This window comes from Terrapene carolina, unplaced genomic scaffold (assembly GCF_002925995.2).
Source record: "Terrapene carolina triunguis isolate 2854851 unplaced genomic scaffold, T_m_triunguis-2.0 Scaffold236, whole genome shotgun sequence".
In the NCBI taxonomy this organism is placed as follows: Eukaryota; Metazoa; Chordata; order Testudines; family Emydidae; genus Terrapene; species Terrapene triunguis.
Window position 1 is genome coordinate 11,181,886 of NW_020664587.1, and position 7,513 is coordinate 11,189,398.

A 7,513-nucleotide genomic window follows, 5' to 3' on the forward strand; every position below is an offset into this window, starting at 1 on the left:
GGGTGGGGGCAGCAGGTGCTCAGGGGTCAGCGGGGAGGGGAGCTGGGGGGGCAGCAGGTGCTATGGGGTCAGCGGGGAGGGGAGCTGGGGGGGCAGCAGGTGTCAGGGCAGCGGGGAGCTGGGGGGTAGCAGGTGCTCAGGGGTTGGATTCAGCAGGGAGGAGGGTAGTGGCTGCCCATAAGTCAGTGGGTCTGGAGAGGGGACAGCAAATGCCCAGGGGTCAGCGGGAAGGGGGCAGGGGCAGGCAGGTACTAAAAGTTCAGTGAAGGGGCAAGGGCAAGAAGGTGGCTTCCTGCAGTGGGGTGGGAGGGACAGGCAAGTGCCAGGTACTCTCAGCATTTAAACCCTGCTACAGGTTTATCCCATGCACTGTTACTGCAGCTATTCATGTTGTCCTGGGGCCTGCACTTTACTACTCTTACTAAGCTCTTTCCATCCCTGCTAGAAGGTGGCAGTGAGTTCCACAGCACGTGGGGAAGGAATTGAACTGATGACAGGAACTAGAGCGGCCTTCTTACTATTTTCTACTGGCTCAGATTCCATGGCTGTAAACTGAGGCTAACAGCATTTCTGTCAGGCTAGATCAGTTGCGGGACTAATACTCATCCCCACTGGTACAAGCCCCCACTCCGAGAAGCTTAATTCAGTAGTTAGTAGAGCCTGGCCTGAAAAATGCTTTACAGAGTGATACTCTGGTTCCTTAACTCTGAATAGCAAAACACTCCTCTGGATTTAAGGACAGACAGATTAGCTGTGTAACCGGTAACATTTACTGCTCCAGCTACTGCAGCTGATACCCTGCTCAGGGGCTAAGGGCAAAAAGCAGTTTTCTGTACAATTTTGCAACTAGGCTAATGGATCAGATTCTGCACCCAAGTAATACATTAGCAACTCCATGGGGTTAGAAATAACCAGGGGCAGAATCCAACTCATTGTGGAGGTTTATACTTTCTGTAGTTACCAACTTAGGCAGGAGTCCAGACGGGATAATGGATGCGCCTATTGTTAGTCTGTTGTGTGGCAATTTCTGACGTTGCCAACTTCGCAAACCAATTTCTAACGTTGCAAACCTAGCTCCATAGGTTTTAAATGGCAGAGTCAAACACTAGCTGGAACTGTTGTTCGGTAGGACAGCAGTGCTTCTTCTTGCCAATTGATTCCTAGTCACCATTGACAGGGACAGTCTTTTAATACATTTTTTTATTTTGTTCGATTGACTTCAGAACCTTTTTGTGCCACTCAGAGAGCATGCTCCATCTGGGAGAACAGTGATTGTGTCACACCTTTGTTTCCAGCTCTGGCTGCACATTCAGCGTCACTGATACTGACAGGAATGTGCAGCGCTCTGGAAATGGTGTTTTTGTCCACTGGTTGCTGCAAAGCAAGAAGAGGAATCATATGCAGGGGACTAAATTGGTCCCTGGTGGAAATACATGGACTTCAATAAAGTTACATTAAAGAGGGATTTGGCCCAAGTTATTCAGACCAGAGCTGTAAACTGTTGGATTTTTAAAAGGACACACTTGAGACCAATGCAGTTGATTGTAACTACCATAAAATGGTTTTGGTGTTGGAACAGTTGCTCAAAGTGAGTGGCAGGCCTGGAGTGATAGAATCTTCTTCCCGTCCCCTTTTCTCCTTTCAGAAGACTACAGTAGCAGAAGCACTAGGCCAGCACCTCTTCCCTCCACCCCCGATATCTACCCACTGCCTGTACGCACTGAGTTGAACAAAGCACACTGATGCTGATTTGACACATCTGGAAACTGTTTCTTAATAAGCTAGCTGGATACACTGCTGCAAACCATTAGAAGTTTAAGCAAGTGCAAGATACAGTAGGTGCTATAATCTAGCCCAGGGGTAGGCAACCTATGGCACGGGTGCCGAAGGCGGCACGTGAGCTGATTTTCAGTGGCACTCACACTGCCTGGGTCCTGGCCACCGGTCCGGGGGGCTCTGCATTTTAATTTAATTTTAAATGAAGCTTCTTAAACATTTTAAAAACCTTAATTACTTTACATACAACAATAGTTTAGTTATATATTATAGACTTATAGAAAGAGACCTTCTAAAAACGTTAAAATGTATTACTGGCACATGAAACCTTAAATTAGAGTGAATAAATTAAGACTCGGCACATCACTTCTGAAAGGTTGCCGACCCCTGATCTAGCCAAACCATCATAGAGTATCAATGTAAGTTTTAAATGGGCTTCTGGTATCAGGGTCTACTATTGTAGCCCCTACAGTCATCCTCATCTGACCATGACTCAGAACTGTGCTGTGTTTAGGATGCTAAAAGTCTAATGGGTTTGAGTCCTGCTGGACTCGTAAGAATATATTAGAATGAGAGACAACGAGGAGTACTTGTGGCACCTTAGAGACTAACAAATTTATATGGGCATAAGCTTTCGTGGGCTAGAACTCACTTCATCAGATGTATGGAGTGGAAAATACAGTAGGCAGGTATAAATACACAGTACATGAAAAGACAGGGGTTGCCTTACCAAGTGGGGGGTCAAGAAGGGGAGGATAGTCTTACAGTTAAGGCATTGGGGTGAGGGAAATACAGGTTACGTTCCTAGCTTGTCAGCAGGATATCACTTTCTTCCTATGTTGTAAATGAGGAGTATACGTCCTTACATTATTTACAGGAGTGCTGCAAGGATAAATTTAGTCAGTGAGTGTAAGGCACTCAGACAACTGTGATTTGTGGGACAGGTGTGTGTGTGTGTGTTATAAGTACCTCAAAAGAGCTCAAACTCTCTCATCCTCTCACTGTAAGATTATCCCTTGCCTCAGGAGAGACTGGAAGGCAACAAAGGTGTAGTTGGGGAGGCAAGGGGGGAGTGCACATAGACGCAGCACTGATAAGAGCTCAACCTAGATTCTGTGGAAGTGTCACAGTAGATGCAATGAAGCCACAGGGGAAGCGTTAGGCCATAATGAAAACTTAATGTGGGTTGATAAGAACGAGTTATAAGGATAGGCAGTCAGCAGGGATCGATTGACAGCTCTCCTCTGGGAGAGCTTGAAATGAGATTGTTCCTGGAGTGCTGTAGCCAGACAGGTCCTTCCACTCTCAAACTTCAGTTAACTAGATCAGTGGCTCTCAACCTTTCCAGACTACTTTCAGGAGTCTGATTTGTTTTGCATATCCTCAAAAACTACTTGCTTACAAAATCAGCCATAACAATACAAGTGTCACAGCACACCCTTACTGAAAAAGTGCTGACTTTCTCATTTTTACCATATAATTATACATTAAATCAGTTGGGATATAAATATTGTACTTACATTTCAGTGTATAGTATATAGAGCAGTATAAACAACTCGTATGAAATTTTAGTTTGTACTGACTTCGCTAGTGCTTTTATGTAACCTGTTGTAAAACTCGGCAAGTATCTAGATGAGTTGATGTACCCCCTGGAGGAGCTCTGTGTACCCAGGGCCGGATTAGCCTTAGGCTCTCCTATTTTTTAGGGCTTACTGGTCAGGCATGGGTTGCGGCCAGTGCCCGGCGAGTGGGGGGAGCGAAATTGCTTATGCAGCCCTGCTGGAGTGCGCCTGCCAGCAGGGAAGGCAAAGCAGCCCGTGGCTTGGAAGGAGCTCAGCCGGCAGCCTGCTGTATCTCCCCGCGCTGCAGGAACACGCTGCCAGGGATCCGGTTAACACTGGTGACCGGACACTAAAAATCTGGTTACCATGGGAACCCGTGCCAGCCGCGGGTGTAGTTTGAGCAGGCATCCCCCCAATTTCTTTGGAGCTCTGTTTAGCTGCCTGTCAGGGAGGGAAGAAGCTCCCTCTGTCCCTCTCCTCGACTGAGGCTGGCAGGCAGCTCCAGGGCACTGCCTAGTGCCCATCACCGTCTTTTTTATGTGTACTGGGTCCTGTTTCTGGACAATTGGTGAGTGCCGGGGGGGAAGAGGCAGTACTAGAGCAGTAGAGTGGGAAGCTTGCACAGAACCTGCACACACTCTATCCAGCTCCAGCCAGAACTATTGCCCCTCCCATGGGTAAGGAACAAATTCCCACACATTTGTAGGAAAAACAAAACAAACCATCCCATTCTGGATACCAGCCCTTTAACTTTTACAGAACCTTCCATCGAGGGGCTTCAGATTTATGATGCACCGTGTTCAATACTGTAGTGAACTGTACTAAAAATCAAAGCCATCCCATTTTTTTCTTTGTATTTTTCTGTACTGGGATACACAGGCAACCACTTATGCTCAGCCTAGTTCCACAGGCCAACGCATCTTTGTACTTTTAAGGGGTTGCAAAAGCACTGGAGGAAGCTCAACACACAATGTTGTAGGTTTCTCCCTCCCCTCTCCCTCAAGGATATTAAATCCACTTCTTAGCAGGCTATGATAGAAAGATTGGCTGAATAGGCTAAAGGCTGGTTCTCTAGCAGGTCAATCCATCATAAAAGTACCTCACATTTGATTTCTTTTGAGTTTCATTTCAAAAACTTAAAGCTAAATAAACCTGAAGTTAGTCCTCATTTTTCTGCCCCAACTCAAACTAACTTCTTTCCCAAGTGGAAAATATTGGGTAAGCCTGGAATGTGATTTGAGAAGGGAATGAGAACACAGGCCAATTCCTGCTGACAGTTACACCTGTGTAGCCTTATTGACTTCAGGGAGAACAGATTTTTGCACAAGACTAGATTTTGGTCCCTTCTGCTTTTTCACACCTGGTATAAGCAGAATCTCACTCACTTTCCTCTCCTAAACTCTGAGCACTTTACGGACAAAAATAAGCAAGGTCTCCTTGATTTACACATACAGGAAGCTCTCCTTTCATTCTACACCAGCCTTAAACAAACACCAGACCTGCTGTAACAAGGGTGTCACTACAGCAGCCTTGGTTGGACTGTTCTTTTGAAAGATCCTTAATGGTTCTTTTAAACTGCTGATTTTCAGTGAAGTCTTTTTGTTCACCGGGGCAGAGAACACAACAGGAAATAGCTCTGTTTTGTCAACTCCTAGTCATTCAAAAGCTTAAAGGCTTTAGATTAAGTTTGTTTAATGTTTGTACAGTGATTTTGAAGAGCTAACATAGCACAGAAGTGCTAAATATTATGAGTGGGCAACCATCTAAAGATGTGTGTCACTTCTAGCTGTTACCTTTTTCTTACAGAAAGCGTAAAACAAACAAATGCAAACTGTAGGGGGCTGGTGCACACAGAACTCATGCTTAAAAAAAACGTATGTCAGAGCTGCTGATCACACATTCTAGAATAGCTAATACATAAGTGCAGGGGACCGGACTAGATGACCTCTCGAGGTCCCTTCCAGTCCTATGATTCTATTCCATTATTCTAATTGTGGAAGAGCTTGGTGACAGAATGGCCTGATGTGGTGAATCACGGGAGATTAATTACACAAACTGGGTATCATCCCACAAATAATATTTGGGTTCAATGTGAAAACAGTAATACATTCTCCTCAGCCAGTGCAACACTGGGAGGCAGCTTTCAGAGCAAGACAGCCTAAAATACGCCACCCAATGTAATTTCCCCACTCCTACTTCCTCGGATTTTACACCTAAGTGGTTTTCTTTTACATAATAAAAGCTGGCTGCCTCCCAGACTGCAGTCAGAGTGAGATGCGGTGTGTGGTGTAGAGGCCATAGCTTGGGGAAAACACCAGCAGGGCTTGGCTTTGCACTGTGCCAGGGGAGAGCACAAGGTTGAAAGAGGTGAGCAGGTTGGGGAATGCTGCAGTGTTTATCCTCATACAGACGAGCACTCCACTACCTAGGAGGAAGGAGGCCTAAGAGAAGGACAGTGTAGCATCCCTCATGCTACTCAGAAGTATCTGTTTGAAGAATTGAGTGTCATAAGAGTAGAATAAACTTGTTAATTTTACATAAATATGTATGTAGCTAAATGTTTGATGACTTCATAATTTTGTTTGCAACATGTAATTCATACTTAGGCCCCCTCATAACCTTAATCTGACCCTGTGCATACCCCTAGGGGTCCGTGTACCCCCTGGTTGAGAACTGCTGAACTAGATATCAAATGGAACAGACACTTTCAGCTATAAAGACAATCAGCTACTTCATATATTCAGTGTCCTCCACCCCTGCTTTAAAGAGACACTGCAGTACTTTGGTGTATTAGGTTGTTCAATCTGTAACAGCCCTACAGAATGGTTACTGTGAACTGCAGCGTAAAGGCCTGTGACAGATCTAACAATATCCTGGATAAATCTTATTGAATTAAATGTAATATATTTTGGGTCCATTGTATAAAAAATGCATTTGTTTGTGTGATTGTCATTGTACCTAACTTCTTTAGGAGAAGGAGGAATATGAATGTAAGTCCTCTAGTTATCAGAGGTTTGAAGTTTTGCCCTGGGGAAGGAATCCATTGTCTGGCTGATTACCCATCCACAGTCTCCTCAAAGGTTCACACTGGATTCTCTGAGACCAGCAGACAAAGGATTTTGGGATAAATAACCTGAGTTTAAAGCCAGGTCTATACTAAAAAGCTAGGTTGACCCAGCTACAGCGCTCAGGGGTATGAAAAATCCACACCCCTGATCACTGTATAGACAACACAAGGTCGGTGGAAGAATTAATCCAGCTCCCCAAGAGGTGTAGCTGCCACCTCCTGGGGAGATGGATTAATTACAGTGACAGGAGATTCCCTCCCATCACTGTAGTGGCTATGCTAAGGCGCTACAGTAATTTGTGTTGCTTTAGCTTTAAGTGTAGTCAAGCCCTAATACTCAGTGCCTTCTTTCCAATCCAGCAAAGGGACAGGATCTCTGGTCCCTGGAAGGCCCCTATTCTTATGGAAGGATTTTTGCCTACTGAAGCCCCATAAAATTGGGATCCCCTTCTGAACAATGCATATGGTGAACTTAAAATCGCAGGAAATCCCATGTAGGGGTTTGGAGGACTGCTCCAGTTGGAATTGTATGTGTGTGTGTATGTGTGTGTGTGGGGGTAATCTCTTGTACACTAATTAGCATGTGTGTAGGTTCTTTTATTGGTTGTAATGTTTTCTCTGTAGTGCTTTTACCTTAATAAAACAGGCTTGCTTAGAAAGAGCTGTGTGGTAATATAACCAGGGCAATTACCCTGTGTACTGGTCTCTGAGGAGAGGAGTGAAGCAGGCTGCTTTAGGCAGACTATTGTTTGCTGGGCATAACACTGAAGGCAAGGAACTGTTCAGCCTGGAAATTCTCTCCTTTCTGATCAGGATGACACGGATCTCCATCCAAGAGAGGCAATGGCTAGGGAGCCTACAGTGGGTGCCCCTTGCTGGACCACTGAAGGAAAATAGATGCTGTTGTCCTGAACTGTGACCGTGCCCAGTCCTGCAAACCCTACTCAGATGCTCACTCCCTCAGAAATAGTCATGTAACTAATAAGTTCAGGAGCAGGCCCTCCCAAGGGGAAGTCCGTTTCTTTTCTTAGCAGCCACAGGCAGACTCATGGTTCTGTCCCTTCCTCTCTTACAAGCCATTCCCACATACACCTGGAGAAGCCATTTT